General features: G+C 38.3%; 1 protein-coding gene across 2 annotated transcripts in view; it reads left to right on the forward strand.

Annotated features, from left to right (window-relative positions):
• The first annotated feature begins 7,326 nt into the window (after positions 1-7,326).
• Positions 7,327-17,987, forward strand: part of LOC150088725 (coronin-1C-like) — a 244,800-nt gene continuing 234,139 nt past the window's right edge. The window contains exon 1 of one of the 2 annotated variants that reach the window (XM_090369628.1): positions 7,327-7,574. The gene's annotated coding sequence lies outside the window, so the exon portion shown is untranslated. Of the gene's footprint in view, positions 7,575-7,777; positions 7,890-17,987 lie in introns of those variants that run through there. The other variant, XM_090369627.1, reaches the window with a different exon arrangement.

Below are 17,987 nucleotides of genomic sequence, written 5' to 3' on the forward strand. Positions count from 1 at the left end.
ATAGTTTATCTTGAACCTCTTAAATTAGCCTTCCCTGATTAGTGTCATTAACTGCTGTGCACACCTTTGGTATCATACAGAAAAATAGATTAAATTTGAAACACTTGCAAAAATGTAATTAATAAATATTAAAAAAGTATGGGACCCAACACTGACATGTAGAATAAAGAGTCAGTGTTAGGTCCACTAAATTCATTAGCCCATGAAGAAAAGTGGCCATTTATAACTACTCTGTCTTCTACAAGTAACTTTTTCCTAATACCATATTGCTCCAATTTATATAGAAATACATTTGGTACAAATACTTTCCTATTCCCATTGTCGAACAGTGTCTAACCATTTGGACACGAGGACTGCACGAATGGCAAATTGTTGTGTTGGCCTGGATTCTGAAAATCCAATGTTATGACATTTTCAAAGATCGTCAGTTGTATGCAACATCACCTTAGACATTTTAAAGGCATTTCACTTGTAGATAGTAATGCACTCACCTTTTTGGTTGCTTATTGACGTATACATTCGTTTTTATCGTACCTTCAAATTTCTACGTAATATACGTCATTGTGTGTTCTACTGTGCTAGTCAGCTTCATATGCTAATCATTTCTTATATATCTCGCCATTTCCATGCAGATTTTCACTGACAAGCACCGCACGTTAAAGCAACTAATACCTCGAGGCAGCATAATGTGATTTAAATAACATACATTCTACGGTAGATTTGTTGGATGAAAAACCAGAACAAGTTTTTGGGAGAAAAACCCTTGCTATGCTTTCCACACCTGAGACCGATTGATACCCATAATTGTATCAGCAAGCAATGGTGTGAAGAAAGCTCATAATGGTGTGGACTGTACAATAAATCCCGCCGAGGAAAAATTGTACAGGTGTATAAGTCAACTACTGTGTTTGCCTTGAAAATTCGTACCTAATCAAGTATTTTAAGTCAACTTCATCCCTGCTGCTTCTTAGAGTCGCGTCTGCATGGTAGCACATTTGTTATTAACATTCCCCTTCCCATTGTACAGGTGTATGAGTCAACTTTTGTGTTTGCCTTGAAAATTCTTACCTAATCATGTATTTGTATAAGTCAACTTCATCTCTGCTGCTTCTTAGAGTCGCATCTGCATGGTAGCACATTTGTTATTAACATTCCCGTTCCTGGGTTTGAATCCCGCTAATAGTGAGAAGAACTTCAATGGGCTATTTTCACTCCTCGCATGGATAGCAAGCATTTCGGCCCCCTAAACATGAGTCTTTTGTCTAGCAAAACGGGCAATAATGTGCTTAGAGAAATGCACACGCAATTTTTGGATATTTTACACATGAGCAAGTGTGTTGGCTCTCTGGTGATCCTAATATGACATTTAATATATTTTTTAGAGTTGTCTTTTTCATTAGTTCCTTTGCTCTTTCCTTTAAAAGCTTGCATTAATGCACAACAAACCGTAATAAAATTGTAAAGTGCATACAGTACTCCTTTCTGTTAAGTTTGTGTAAAACAACAAGGCAACTGCACTATGAGTCTTCAGAAAAAAATTAACGCTTCCCATTTCACCTCTCTATTCCTTCCAATATGTTGTCTAGTTTATCAAAAAAAAAAAAAATGATATTAGGTCACCCGTAAATGATCATGTCTCTCCATTTATTTATTATGTCTGTAAATTGCGTGTGTTCTCTGGTCGATTTGCTGTTTTGCTGAACAAAAAACCCAGTTTCTGGGTGGGAGGAACCTTGCTATCTACGCCTGAGACCGACTTCCTTGATTTTATTTATACTCTCAAATTTCACAACAACACATGGAAATTAGTTTCATCAATAAAACACTAGTTGGCTGAAGACAAACTTCCGAACATCTATTCTACAACCTTCCTTCCCCAATTTTAATTTATGCACCCTCATAGGCATAGTTTAAGCAAGATGAAGAATCTCATCAGCATTGACCTTGCTCAATCCAATTAAATCCTTAAACACCTTGATCAGATCACATCACAGGTACCTAGTTTCTAGACTCTGCAATTTGCAGAACTGAAGCCTGCCTTGGGAAGACCATCCTTTTGTTCCCTTCACGAATCTCATTGCCTTTCTCTACACCCATTCCAGGAGTTCTACATCCTTGCTAAAATGGGGCCTCCAGACATGTACTCAAAGTGTAGCCTAACCATTATCTTTATAAGGTAACGGTGGGACAATGACTTCCTTGTCTCTACCAGCAAAGTTCCTGTACGTGAAAAACAAAGCCCCAATGAGCTGTTCTGGCAGAGTGTCTACATTCTTCAGAGAACATCATATCAGACTGCATAATTACCCCCCCCCCACCCCCAGGTCTTTTTCATTTTCCACTACCCTGGATCTCTTCTGCTCTCATCAATGTTGAGAGTAATTGACTATTTAATGTTGGAGGTAAAACTGTCATATGACTATTAGAGCCAACTGCAAATAATCTCATTTACCCATGTGTATAATGTCCATTAAATGTGTACATTCCTGGTCGATTTGCTTGTTTTTTGTTTTGCTGGAAAAATTAAATTTTCTTGAGATAACTAACTCAACCAGGGTGTGGAAAAAAAGACAATTCGTTCCTTGCAACATTAACATCGGGATCTTTTCAGGAAACCACAGCTTTTCTTGCACCAGCCAAAAATTAAAAAATACATTGTGACCACCAAAGCACCAGAGCCAAAACATTATGACCACCTAGCTAATATGACGTTGGTCCTCCACGTATAGCCAAAACAGCTCGTACCCGGCGAGGTATGGACGCTATAAGATTTCTACGTGTGTCTTGTGGTATCTGGTACCAACACGTAACCAGCAGATTCTTTAACTCCTGTAAGGTTCGTAGTTGAGACGCTGCAGATCGGAGTTGCTGTTCTAACACAAACCTGGTCAAAGTTGCTGTGCGCTTAAATTCTACAACAGCAACCAACCAACCATCTGTACTTGAACAATGAATTTCAAATGTGATCTTACAATTGCTTTATACAGTTGGAGTATTTGCTCAATATATCTTCAAGGAAATGTTTAATAAATCATTGAGAGTACAGCATGGTCCTTTTATGTGGCACAAAAGGACCATCGTCTCTCCGCTGCAAAGAGAGCCTCACGTCTGCATGTATCGTAAACGCCATGTCTCTTTCCTACTCTACCGTTTAAATTGAACCACATCAAATGTATAAGTTACTTTGGTGTAGCTATTCTCCAAGTATAAGTCCTTGCATTTTTCTGCATGAAAATATAGCTGCAACTTCTCTGATCATCCCTGAAACGTATGTAGGTCATCCTGAAGAAGTGCTCCCCTGATGATAATCAATAAGTATTCTCTGGATCATCATGTCATTTGGAAACTTTGACACCATATGCTGTATATTTAACCCCAGGGGCTCACATCTGGTGAATATAGGCTTGACACACCCAGGGTTCTGAGCTGGATATCATCATTCTTCTCTTTCTTGGTGATTCCCCTTGTACTTCTGACATATTGCGCCCTATATAATGTAAATTCTGTGTGGTGGGTTTGCCAGACGAAAAATTCGAGTTTCTGACAGAAAAGCTATGTTACACTAGTACACGCTCCTGAGACAAACTAACTCAGTCACGTTGTGAAAGAGATCCATAAAATTTCCTCGTGTCACTGAGGGGATCGGACTCAGTTCATTCCACTCGGTATGTGAGAAAGGACGGTTATTGTACCAACTTTGCTACCCACGAGGGCGAATCGAATCGAGTAAAGCCTCCAATGACAAGGCTAGGCTGTGGAACGGTGGAAAAGGATTATGTGGTCTGACAAGTTTCGATTTACACTTCTGTTTTTTTTTTTTTTTTTTTTTTGGCACCAAAGATAAAATGAAAGTGGGTGCAAACCCCATGAAGTCATGCAACCAGACTGTCTTGTGCCTCTCCACTCAAGCGGCTCTCGGTGTATCATGGTATGGCGGTATGTTTGTTCTGTTGGTATAGTCCTGGTTGCTCATACTGATAGGAGGTCATGTTTCTTCCATGAATATCTCTTTTGTCTTACCGTCTTATGTCGCAACTTCTTCCTACAGTGCTTCATGTTTATCCGGATTGCGATGGATTCTTTCGAGATGAAAACGCAACTATCTACCGTGCAAAGTTTGTACCTGAATAGTTCGGGAAAACATTCCCAATATTTCCTATATATACTCCGTCCAGGGCCGGATTCAAACTTGTTTTGGCCCTACACTATAATGTATATTAGGTCCTTCTTTCTTACAGTTCACCTATGAAAATATTAAAAAACGGATTTTTTAAGATGGACCGAGGCCCTTTGTAATGTGAGGCCGCAACTGTAGCTTGTTTAGCTTATATGTAAATCTGGCCCTGACTCTATCCGCCTAATTCTTCAGATTTAAAGCCAATTGACAATGTCTAGGATATATTGGAAAGGGGGAGTTTCCTACTGCACACAATACATCAGCTGATAAATATCCTGATGGAAGAATGGTCGTTAGCTAGACTCCCTCAGATAACTAGTATAATCCATGCCACGACGTGTATGAGCTGTAATGGGCAAAAGGTGCCCCTACTAGATAGTAGTAGTAGTAGTAGTAATGGAGGCATGTGTTGCAAGAAAGCAAGCGAAGGCATGTGATGCAAAAAATGAACTTACGTAGCATCAGCCAAGAAAAAAAAAAAAAAAAAAAACTAACAATTTTACACATCCATTCTTTCTAAAAGTTTGTTCAGTTCCTCCTTTAATTTATTTAAGCTATCAACTTCCACAAGTTGACAGCTTAAATAAATTAAAGGAAGTTTAACAACAGATGGAAGTTTGTTCCAGCAATTTACCACCCGCTGGCTAAAGGAAAATTTCCGCACAACTATTCTACAACTGTCTTTCCTCAATTTGAATTTATGCCCCCTCAGGTTCGTAATCTGAGCAAGCGGAAGAATCTCATCAGAATTCAGCTCAACCCATTCAAGGCCTTAATCAGATCATCTCGCAGGTGCCTAGTCTCCAGCCGCTGCAATTTGCAGAACTTAAGCCTCTCTTGGGAAAAGGATCCCTTCGTTCCCCTCACCAATCTTGTTGCCCTTCTCTGTACATCTCAAGCAACTCTACATTTGTACCTGAATGCTCTAAAATGAGGCCTCCAGACCTGTACGAAGTACTCAAGGCGTGGCCTGACCATTGCATTATACAAAGGGATAATTACCTCCTTTTCCCTACTTGCAAACTATATTGAATAGAGCAAAGATATTGAATAAAGGTTTCTAATATTTTGGCCAGTGGGTGTATTTACCTCCAGTTCCACCATTCTATCAAAAAAAAAAAAAAAAAAAAAAATGATATTAGGTCACCTGTAAATGATCATGTCTCTCCATTTATTTATTATGTCTGTAAATTGCGTGTGTTCTCTGGTCGATTTGCCTGTTTTGCTGAACAAAAAACCCAGTTTCTGGGCGGGAGGAACCTTGCTATCTACGCCTGAGACCGACTAACTCAACTACGAAGTGAAAAGAGCCCATTAAAGTTCCTCGCGTCATCGACGGGATTCGAACCCGGGCCTTTTCCACCCGATGTTGGGAGGACGGTGACGTTACGACTGTGCTAAACGCGCAGACCCAACATTCTATCATACGGTGGGAGCCAGAAGAATCTGGAGCTCACTCCCATTATTTTGCATGGCAAATCTCACCAGGGCACAGAATCTGTAGCTATACTTATTGTTTATAGCTGTCATATGGCTGAGGCTTTTGTCCTAAATTTATTCGTTTTTGTACATAAGGATACGATACAATGCACCCACCACGGCATGCTGCCAGGGGTTTCACATGGATAGCATTACAATAAAATAATATAACAAAATAAATAATGATAATGAAAAATAACAAAAGTAATAAATAAAATAAAATCTATGAACAGATGTCATGTGAACCAGTTCTCTCCATACATCTAGATTACAGGATTCGTGATTCACAGAATACTTTGGCACCATTTGAGTTTTTCAGAGTTCACAGATAGATTTTTCACAGTTCAGATTAGCCACCCTACTGGGTAGGGAGAAATTCACGTGATTTCGTTGGGATTCTTTTTCTGTACTGCTTGTCACAGGCAAACTGGTGCAGATCAACGTCCAGCGATTGCATCATTTGTGTTGGAAGGAACCTCTCAGACATGTGCAGTCTCTCATGGGTCTAGCATAACTGTGGCTTTGCTCTCAGCACAGGAAGAGAACTCTCCAGCGGATCACGTCCCAGACGTTGTGGGCAAAGATCTTTTCTGATTTACTTGAGCTTAAAAAGAGTTAAAGTTCAATAAAACAGAGCTATAAAATATAGAATGGTTAGTTGGATGAGAATCTCGATATGTCAACTACGTAGTCATAATGTGCTAATTATTATTATTATTATTATTATTAGCCATATGGTGCAAGGAAGACTTGGCACCAGCCAAAAAAAAAAAAAAAAAAATTCCCGAGTTACCCTGAGAGAGAGGAATCACCAAGAAACAGAAGAATGATGATATCCAGCGCAGGACCCTGGGTATGCCAAGCCCATACTCACCAGATATGAGCCCCTGGGGTAAAATTCGCATGTTATGTCAAAATTCGCTTCATTTGGTTCAATATTGTTATTTCTGTACCAACGTGTGTATGTACCAGGCGATTTACATGTTATGAGCGTTTAAAACTCCGGAAAAATTGATGTGAGATGGAACACCCTCTCCCCAGTAGCGTAGGTACCCTTTTTCGGGCCCGGAGGCAAGGAACATGTTCGGGCCCCTACTTAATTAATGAAAATTGCAAAAACAGGAAACAGCCAAAGATGCCGGGCCCGGAGGCAATTGCCTTGCCTGCCTACATGGTAGCTACGGCACTGTCTCTCCCTCTACTAGAAACCTGTGAACTGCAGCTCCGATTAATGAATGAATGGAATCGTGAGAAAGGGTAGTTTGAGGTTTTTTTTCCCCCCAAGACGTTACTTGATCATATTTTTTTTAAAAGAGTACGACAGATATAATGAAGGTTTTCTTTTTTTTTTTTTTTCCCCAGTTTTAAGGGTGAACTAAAGTGCAAGAGTGCTTTGTATTGCGTATATCCCAGCGCACGTTTGACTTAATTTAGCTACTGGAACTGAGAGCCTTGTGTTCTACAGCTTTTTATATTTAACCAGTATACTAACTTGCAGAACTGTACAGTGAACTGTTTGGCAAGGTATATATGAAGCAGCACTGTTACATGCTAATTTCATAACAGCTTTGCTTGAGAAACGTTTATCACGTGCAAAAACAGCCAACATACTATAAATAAATTCTGCGCATCTACATTCCTCATCTGAAGTGTCTTAGGTTTACGTAGAAACGTGTTGTACACTTGTAGCTATGTATTATTATCAGATAGCAATGCTTGCATCAGAGTTAGGATTTAAACCGTTTAGAAATTAGAAACATGAATTCCAATGATTCCTGTCAAGCTCTAACAGTTACGTAGGATACTTTTGGGAATTAAGAATTACTGAAGGACTAACAATGAAATTGAAGCGTCATATTCTGTCACGAAAAGTGACACACAAAAAAATCACACCGTATTCTCCATTCCGTTGTTAAATGTAAGTACTGCGATTGAAATATCTAAACAAATTTATATTTCTTCAACATCTTTACCAGATTCCACACGATATACATCACAGCTAATTTTATGAGTTTTACTATACGTTCAGAAGGTTGGGAAACCCATACATGGTAAGCTGTGCGGGTGTTTCAACTTATGTTGTAAGCGCATGCGCCCAATTCAAGACTCGTGCCAAGGTTCGTAAATTTAATGTGTGCTTGTGGCGTGGTTGATAGTGGTATTAGATGAAGTTTATATAAAATTTTAATTTGTATATTATCGAGTTACTGCAAAACAAACAAACAAAAAAAAGGTAAAGAACTGTTTTTATTAGTTTTTCTGTGCCTGTCATTGTAATTTGGGTTAATCGCTTTATTTAATTCTTAGTCCAGTTATATATGGAATGTGTTCATTTTAGAATATATACGTTGATTTTTATTTGAATAATATTTTAGCTAAAGCCAGTCAGCACCATATTATTAATTAAATACATTTTCAAAAAGTAGTTTTTAAGGCATGTAACCTAATAGAGTGGGTTAACAGTAGTGACACCCATGCAATTTCTGAGTTAGGCGCATACCGGTCGTGGCAAAGTAATTAAAATGTCTTACTTGAATGACATCAGTAGAAAACTGAAAATGCAGAATTTTGGAGTAATGACCTTAAAATATGCAAAATCTCTGTTTATGCACGCTAAGGTTTTTAATTATACATTTTTTTTTTTTTTTTTTTTACTTTTATGTCATTTTGACGTTGGAACGACCTTGAATTTTATTTGACTTCTGTAAGAAGTTATGTCAAAATTATGAAAAAATCAAATCGATGAAACAAATCGGTATTGAATAAAACTAGTGTCCAGTGGGAAAGCATTTATTGGAAGAAATGGAATTTTAAGTTTTGTGAAATAAATTCTTATGCTGATCTGGAAAAAAAGAAGAAAAAAAAAAAAACCCAGGGAGGATGTTACTTGGCGATTGATTGTCAATATGTACAGATAAAGAAAATATAAGTGTAAATTTTATCCCCAAAAGCAATGATTCAGTCTGAAACCATGCATATGCAGGTTTCAGACTTAAGTATATGTATTTCTTATATTTTTTTTCGGTAACGGATTTTCAAAAATTGTACTTCCTTGTTAGTAAGAGTGTTCATAGACATGCATTGATTTTTCACTGTTTTAAAAAACTTTCACATTTAAATTTCTTGCTATAGTTTTACATAACACTACTGCACACTATGTAAGTTTAGTAGAGAATTTGAAATTGGTGCACACTTTATTAAAGAAGTAAGAAAAAAATATTTATATAAGTAAATTTTAGCCAGGGCCGGCCCCAAAATTTGTGGGAACATGTTCAAGAATTACTTGTGTGGCCCTGGGGTCATGTGCAAAACTTATATGAGGTGTTTTTGTAATAATGATTTTTTCTTTCTTCAAATTTTACAATAACTAAGAAATAATTAAATAATTTTATATTATACTAAACAACAATTTTAAATATGAATAATATTTAATACATTAATCAACAATATTGTTTAACAATTGAAGTCATCTCATAAAAATAGGTACATGAATAAATAATAATAGGAACCAATAATCACACAAATGATACAGATATTATTGAAAGTGAGTATAACAAAAATTACATTTTTAAATAATGACCTATGATCGATATCAAATGAAACGTACACAATGAGAATGAACTATGTGCCCTACTAGCAATTTTCAAGTCGACTTCCAAGTGCTCTGAAGCGATGATAATGTGGGTAGAATTGTTGATAGAAATGCAGAAAAGACATGGATGATATTAGCACTAGTAGAGGTTTATAATGCAAGAAAGTAAACTTATACAGCCTCGGCCAAAAAAAAAAACAAAAAAACCCCAACACTTTCGATTTCATTCATTTTCTCCAGAAGTTTGTACAGTTCTTCCTTGAATTTATTTAAGCTATCAACTTCCACAATGACAGATGGAGGTTTCTTCCAGAAATAAACTACCCACTGGCTAAAGGTAAATTTCACACAACTATTCTACAACTATCTTTCCTCAATTTGAATTTATGTCCCCTCAAGTGTGTAATCTGAGCAAGAGGAGGAATCCCATCAGCATTGAGCTTCCTGAAACCAATCAAGGCCTTATACACATTGATCTGATCACTTTGCAGGTGACAAGGCACTTGTGAAGTGATCTGATTGGGGTGTATAAGGCCTTGAATGAGTAGAGCATGCTGAATTCCGATGGGATTGCATGTTCAGATTACAAACCTGGGGGGGCATAAATTCAAATTGAGGAAAGACAGTTGTAGAACAGATGTGTGGAAAATTGCATTTAGCTAATGGGTGGTTAATTGCTGGAAAAAACTTTCATTCTGTTGTAGTGGAAGTTGACAGCTGAAATAAATTAGCATTAGTAGAGGCATATGATGCAAAAAAGCAAGCTTATACAGCATCAGCCAAAAAAAAAAAAAAAAAACCAACCCTTCTCATTTCACCAATCCATTCACTCCAAATGTTTGTCCAGTACTGCGTTGAATTTATTTAAGCTGTCAACTCCTACAATGATGGATGGGAGTTTGTTCCAGCAATCAACCACCCACTGGATAAAGGAAAAGTTCTGCACATCTATTCTTCAACTATCTTTCCTCAATTTAAATTTATGTCCTCTCGGGCGCCTCCGTAGTCAGGTGGGAAGGAGCAGCAGTGTGCAGCACACGCTTCTTGATTAGACCGGGGTTTGAGCCTGTCACCACCAAATACGGAGGATGCAGAATGGTCAGGGAATGACCACCGCATATCCCGGAGCAATATGGCTTTAGTTGCTAATGCTCCTAAAAACCAAATAACTAACTAACTATGTCCTCCCAGGTGATTAAGCTGGGCAAGAGAAAGATTCCTGTCAGCATTGAGCATGCTCAAACCATTCAAGGCCTTGTACACTTCAATCAGATCAATGTCTGGTGACTAGGCACCTTCGCAGGTGCCTAGCCTCCAGACACTGTAATTTGCAAAACTTAAGCCTTTCTTTGTAAGAGCAACCCTTTGTTTCATTCACTAATCTTGTTGCCATTCTCTGTACTTGTTCCAGCAACTCTACATACTTCTTAACATGAGGCCTCCAGACCTGTATGCAGTACTCAAGGTGTGGCCTGACCATTGCCCTATACAAGGGGACAATTGCCTCCTTTTCCCTGCTAGAAAAATTCCTGTATATATCATTGACAAGACACTACGAGCTACTCTTGCAGATGCCCTGCTCAGAAAACTTCATACCTGGCTACACAATTACTCCCAGGTCCTTTTCATTCTCTACCACCCTCAGTGTAGTACTACATAGTTGATATGTTACTCTGGGTTTACTGCTACCCATATGCAGTACTTTACATTTCTCAATGTTAAATTTCAGTTGCCACTTCTTAGCTTATCTGCTCAACTTTTCTAGATCCTGTTGCAGTAGCGTACTGTCATTAGTGTCATTAACAATCTTGCCAACCTTTATAATGGGTGCAAACTTAGATATTAACCCTAATACTGTATACCATCATCAATATCATTAATAAATACAGAAAACAACAATGGACCCAACACTGAACCCCGGGGGACTCCACTAATAACATTAGTCCACGAAGAGCAGTGTCCATTGATTACCTCCCTCCCTCTCTCTCTCTCCCTCCCTCCCTCTCAACCATCCCTTTATCTGTAAGAGCAATCTGCCTCCAATGTCATACTTCTCCAATTTGTGCAGCAGTGTTCCATATGGAACAGTATCAAAAGCCTTCCTAAGATCCAAGTATATGATATCAAAATTATTCTTTGCATCCATTTCCTTTGTGACCACATCATAGTATCCAATGAAATTTGTCAGACAAGACTTCTCCTTAACAAACCCATGTTGTGTTTGAACTATAACTGTAGTCTTGTCTAGATGATCCTGCAGTGCTTTTTTAACCAGTGCCTCCATTACATTCCCCTGAACAGGGGAAGGTAATGGAGGCACTGGTTAAAAAAGCTAAAATAACAGGTCTGTAATTGCTTATCACCCTTTGATCCTCCTTTATGAATCGTGGTCACATTTGCACATCTTCAGTTCATGGGAACCTCCCTTGAGTCCAAGGAAGCTCTCATAATTATGGCTAAGGGTTTGTTTATTTTCTTTGCTGCGTCCTTTAATATAACTGGATAGGTCCCATCCACCCCAGGTGTCTTATGTTTACCTTCAATGATTTCTCCTCCACTTTGCTCAGAGTTATCATTTAGTTCACTTCCAGAGTTTAATACACCTCTGGCATTCCCCTCCCTGAATAACTCCTTGTGTAAATGTAGATGCAAAATATTCATTCAAAAATATCTGTTCATTTTTTTAGCTACCTGAGCAGGATCATCAACAGTTGAACCATCAATATCAAGCAAACCAGTCTGATTCATCCCCTTCCTTCTAGAGTTTACATAATTAAAGAACTCTGCTGTTTTTCTTTGCATCCTTTGCCAAAAATTTCTCATAATCTGCCTTAACCCCCTTTGTGACTTGATTACAGACTAGCTTATATCTACCATAGGCTTCACTGTCATCCATTAATTTATATATATCCCATGCATTTTTCTTCTTTGCCACATGTCTCCTTAGTTCATCCGATGTCCATTTAGGCCTAAACCTTGAACAATATTTCTTAGTTGGTATGAAACGTCTAGTTGTTTCCAAGTTGGTAATATCATCAGTTGGTCCCACCATATAGAATTTAAAAACTCTCAGACTACACCTTAGTCACCTTTACGAAAGCAAAAACCCTTCTCTTTACCCCTGATGGTAGTTACCTTTTTTGAGTAAATCCCACATCACCACACTGTGATCACTGCTACCTAGTGGTTCCTTTATCTGTAGATTCTTGATGCATGAAGAATCACTACTGATAACCCGATAAAGAGTATTACTCCCTCCAGTTACCTCCTGAACATGCTGCCCTAGAAAACAATCATCCAATAAATCCACAAAAGTGCTGTTAGTGTTGGGAATGACCAACCCACAAATTCCAGTCAGTATCTGGGAAGTTAAAATACCTCCTTTAATTGGCCCACTCTATTTCTGTGTATAGTTGTTAGTTGTACTCATCAGAATCATTTGTCCTATAACACACTCCTAACCTCATTTTTGCTTTCCCAGTGCTTATTTCACACCAAACTGACTCAACATTGTACTTTCCACTAGTGCATTGGTGGAAAGTACAATGTTGAGTCAGTTTGGTGTTAACAGCATAATCTCTTCTCCCTTATCCTGTCTATCCTTTTTGCCCACATTGTACTCTGTACGGTTCTGCTCAAGATTTCTCATAATCCCTTAACTTCCGTTGTGTCTTGATTACAGACTAGTTCAATGACACTTTACAACCTCCGTTTTCAGGAAATCTATGTGGGCAATTTACTAATTATGGATCTGCACATTATCCTGACATCGACATAGCACTGCTCGTACCTTATTTACCCGCACACGGATAAGGTATGCTCCTAATATAATTTAGAATTTGGAAGGCACTTACTAAGCAATATATGAAAGCCAATTAAAATATAATAGCCAATTATAAGGAAATTTAACGGCAATGATGGCAGTGATGTTTGCAATGAATTCTATATATTTATTTTATAATTTTCATTTAGATTGATTAATCTGCGTATTATATTTGCATGGTGGGCGACGAAATGCTAATCTGAGTCTGCATTGTCGTCTATAGCCCAATTGAGTTCTATATATATATCAGTTCAACAGTTAGTTTGTCAGTGGTGTGGTTTCACCATGAGAGTCTTGGCTGTCTGTCTTATTATTTTTTGCTGCATAAGGACCACCATTGGGCAAACCTACTGCATTGGCAGTTTGACCTTAGTATCGTCCCGTCGATGCATGGATTTGTCTGACGTTCGAAATGCAGTGATTCCCTGACCATTATTGACCTTGTGGTCCTCTGTCGAGATAGGGCATAATGGTCAGTGTATTTTAATTTATTATTTTTAAGTTTAACTGGTCACGTATTGTTGGTTGTGCACGTTTCCAATTTGGTGATATTTTACACAATTCGGACACTGGTGCTGTCGGGGGCGCTGTTAAATTTCCTTATAATTGGCCTTCATATATTTCTTAGTAATTGACTTAATTATATTAGGAGAGTACCTCCCACAATACCCTCTTCTTCATTATGTTTTTCCCCCACCCTTTGTTCTTTTTTACGTATTATTTTATGTTTAGTAATTATTTTGCTCGACTGGTTTGCCATACTACTGGCAAACATTTTACTTTAATTTTATATTATGCAACATTTGGTGGAATGTGCATATTTTCTGTCACTGATGTTAGCTTTACGATTTTCATAGTTGTTTTTATTATTATTTAATATATATATACACTTGGTATACCATACACCAACTAGCTGATGAAGGGATACCTTCATCAGCTAGGTTTGTTAAGGGAAAGTCTTGTCTGACAAATTTAATTGGGTACTATGATGTGATTACAAAGGAACTAAATAAAAAAAGTAATTTTGATATCATATACAGTTGATTCCGGTCATTTGGGACTAGTGCATTTTGTCCCGATTAAGCGGTTGCCCCAATTATCTGAAGTTTCACGTAAATAGTTAAAAATACAATGGACCCCTGCTTTACACTTGTTTCTCTGTACAATCAAATCACGTCACAATGAACTCACCAGAGTAAACTACCATTCACTATACAATGTGAAGTAAGCACCGGTCATTGTGATCACATTTGTGAATTGAATTTTAATTCTATTAAACAGTGATTCTAATTAGTGAAAATAGGAGAAATATTTATTCCTCCTATTTCGCTTATTATCCACAGGCTATAAAAGTAAAGATATATTAAGCAGAAATTTACCCTTTATTACCTTACCAATTAAAAAATTAAATGATAAGTGAAAATCGGAAGAATATACGTGATAATTGGAATAATTAATATGTACTGTAATATGTACATACTAACTAGTTGACATTTCTGTTCACTGACATTTGTGGGTGGAGGTTAAAATTTAAAACAGTAAAAAGATAAGCAATCAATAACAAAGAACACCACACACACAAATTGCAAGTAACACGATAAGCTCAAGTGAGAAGGGAGTAACAAGTTATGAAGCTTTAAAAATAGGAATGAAGAGAAGATTCTGAAAATTAATTTTTTTATATGATTGAAGATTTAATGGAAGTGAAAACGCATTTCACCATAATAACCCACAGAATTCCAGCTGGCGGTATTATCGCAAATTCAATAAGATCGAGTTTACTATCCATTTATGATAGATTGCATTAACAGAAAAACCCAATAAACGGGTGACTGCTAATTGTTTTATTATTTTATGTTTGTGACCTTTAGAAATCTGACCGAACCATGTGGTATGGTCAGAGACAATTGTAGGGTAATCTCCAGTGCTGCAGTCTCCTGCCCCGATTAAATGGCATGCTGTCCCAATTAAGCGAAGTAAACCCTGGCTATTTTCTTGATTGGGTTCTGTTTTTTAAGATTTGTCCCAAATAAACGGCTGCCCCGATTAACCGGTGGCCCAAATAACCAGAATCCACCGTACTTGGATTTCAGGAAAGCTTTAGACACTGTTGTGCATGGAAGACTACTGTACAAATTGGACCAGAATGGTATTATGGGTAAGTTGCTACAATGGATAAAAGGGTGGTTGAGTGGGAGAAGATAGAGTGGTAAACAATGGATGCTGCTCTTTGTGGACTAATGTTATTAGTGGAGTTCCACAGGGTTCGGTGTTGGGCTCACTGTTGTTTTGTATATTTATCAATGATATTGATGAAGGCATATCAGGCTTAGTGTCAAAGTTTGCAGATGATACAAAGGTTGGCAGGGTTGTCAATGGCAGTGTGCTACTGCAACAGGATCTAGAAAATATGGGCAAATGGGCTGAGAATTGGCAACTGAAGTTTACAAATGTAAAGTACTGCAAATGGGTAGAAGTAACCCCAGAGGAATGTACCAACTGTGTGGAACTACACTTAGGGTGGTAGAAAATGAAAAAGACTTGGGAGTAATTGTGTAGTCAGATAAGAAGTTTTCTGAACAGTGCAGACAGGCGGCAAGAGCAGATCATTGGGTTTTGTCAATGATATACAGGAATTTTGCTAGCAGGGAAAAGGAGGTGATTATCCCTTTGTATAAGGCAATGGTCAGGCCACGCTTTGAGTACTGTGTACAGGTCTGGAGGCCTCATTTTAGGAAGGATGTAGATTTGCTTGAGCGTGTACAGAGAAGGGCAACAAGATTGGTGAGGGGAATGAAGGGATCCTCTACCAAGAGAGGCTTAAGTTCTGCAAATTGCAGCGGCTGAAGACTAGGCACCTGTGAGGTGATCTAATTGAGCTGTATAAGGCCTTGAATGAGTTGAGCATGGTGAATTCTGATGGCATTCTTCCGCTTGCTCAGATTATGAACCTAAGGGGACATAAATTCAAATTGAGGAAAGACAGTTACAGAATAGATCTACGGAAGTTTGCCTTTAGCCAGCAGGTGGTTAATTGCTGGCACAAATTTTCAACTGTCTTTGTGGAAGTTGATAGCTTAAATAAATTTAAGGAGCTGGACAAACTTTTATAGGGAATCGTTGCCTGATTTTTTTTTTTGGCTAATTCTGCATAAGCTCATGCACTTGCTTTCTTGCATCACATGCCACTATTACTATTACTTCATCCTGAAAGCTTCTAATTTGTTGCTTTTTACTTATATTTTAATGCTTAATCAGAAAAATAGTTCTGATTTTCTTTCACTCCGTATGTTAATATGAATGATTGAATACAATTATTAATTAATACGTTAAAAATAATAATTCAATGTTTCATACTCTGTAGCTATTGAGCTCTGGACATGTTCTTAAACTTTGAAACCTAATAATTGGTGTTGTCTGTTGGTTGTTATTGGTATATTGTTAAGACGTTTATTAAGCATGTGCTTAAAACTGCTCATCTCCAACTGCTCTTTATGTTTTTGATCCTAACTGAAGTAAGTTTCATACTTTTGCATTTACAATCAACTTAAAAATAAGGAATAAAAAAAAGGGCAGGTGGCTGTTGAATAACTGTAAAATTCTGTGGTGAGGTGTCCAGTAGTTGTTGGTTTTTAGGTGCATCAGCAACTTAAGCCATATTGTGGCATATAAAATATCTAAGTTGTGTGTTATGTGGTAAATTTTCTCTTTGCTGGAAAAAAATCAGTTTCCAGGATTAAAAACCATGTTACCCTTGCATGAGGCTGACTAACTCAGCCACATGAAAACAAATAAACAAACAAACTTTGGTCTTTTCCACCCAGTGTGGGGAAGATAGTGATTATACCAACTGTGCTATCCACAACGGTGTTGAATAAGTGTAAAATTCTGTGATGGGTATTGAATTATATTTGGCAAATGCACAGTGTGTCAGCATAAAAAAAAAGTTTGGAAAGCTTCAGTTTAGAGCAGCAGCTCCCAAACTACCGAGATCTACATACCCCTTCAAAAATTAAAAAAAAAAAGTCTGAAGACCCCTACAGGAATTTTTCTGAGCCATTTTGTTGAACCAATGAGCCAAAATGTTACGACCACCTACTTAATACGATGTTGGTCCTCCACATGTGGTCAAAACAGCTTGTACCCAGCAAGGCATGGACACTACAAGATTTCTAAATGTCTTGTGGTATCGGGTACCAACACGTAACCAGCAGATCCTTTAATGCCTGTAAGGTCCATGGTTGAGACGCTGCAGATCAGAGTTGCTGTTCCAACACAAACCACAGATGCTCAATGGGATTGATGTCTGTGGAATTTGGAGGCCAGGGCAATACCTGGAAGTCTTCCTCATGTTCCGTGAACCAGTCTCAAGCAATCCAGGCCATGTGGCATGGCACATTATCCTGCTGAAAGACTGCACTGACAGGGGAGAAGACTTGCCACGAAAGGGTGTACCTGGTCAGCAATGACGTTTAGGTAGGTGGAAGATGTCAGAGTGCCCAGCACATGGATGACCAGACCCAGGGTATCCCAGCAGAACATCACTCAAAGCATGACACTGCCACCACCGGCTTGTTTTTGTTCCACGGTGCATCCAGGCGCCATCACCTCCCCAGGTATATGATGCATATGTACCCAGTCATCCACATGGTGCAACAGGAAACATGATTCATCGGACCAGACGACCTTCTTCCAATCACTCGAGGTCCAGTTTCAATGTTCGCGTGTCCATTGTAGGTGCTGTTGCCAGTGAACCGTGGTTAGCATGGGCACTTGGAGCGGCCTATGGCTAAGCAGCCCCGTTTTCAGCAGAGTTCAATGTACTGTGTTGTGACACATTACTCCCGTCACCAGCATTCCAATTACCGGCGAGTTGCGCCACAGTCGCCCTTCTGTTGCTATGTACCATCCAGGAG

The sequence above is a fragment of the Mastigoproctus giganteus genome, chromosome 3 (genome assembly GCF_048544385.1).
Source record: "Mastigoproctus giganteus isolate SK-2022 chromosome 3, ASM4854438v1, whole genome shotgun sequence".
NCBI lineage: Eukaryota > Metazoa > Arthropoda > Arachnida > Uropygi > Thelyphonidae > Mastigoproctus > Mastigoproctus giganteus.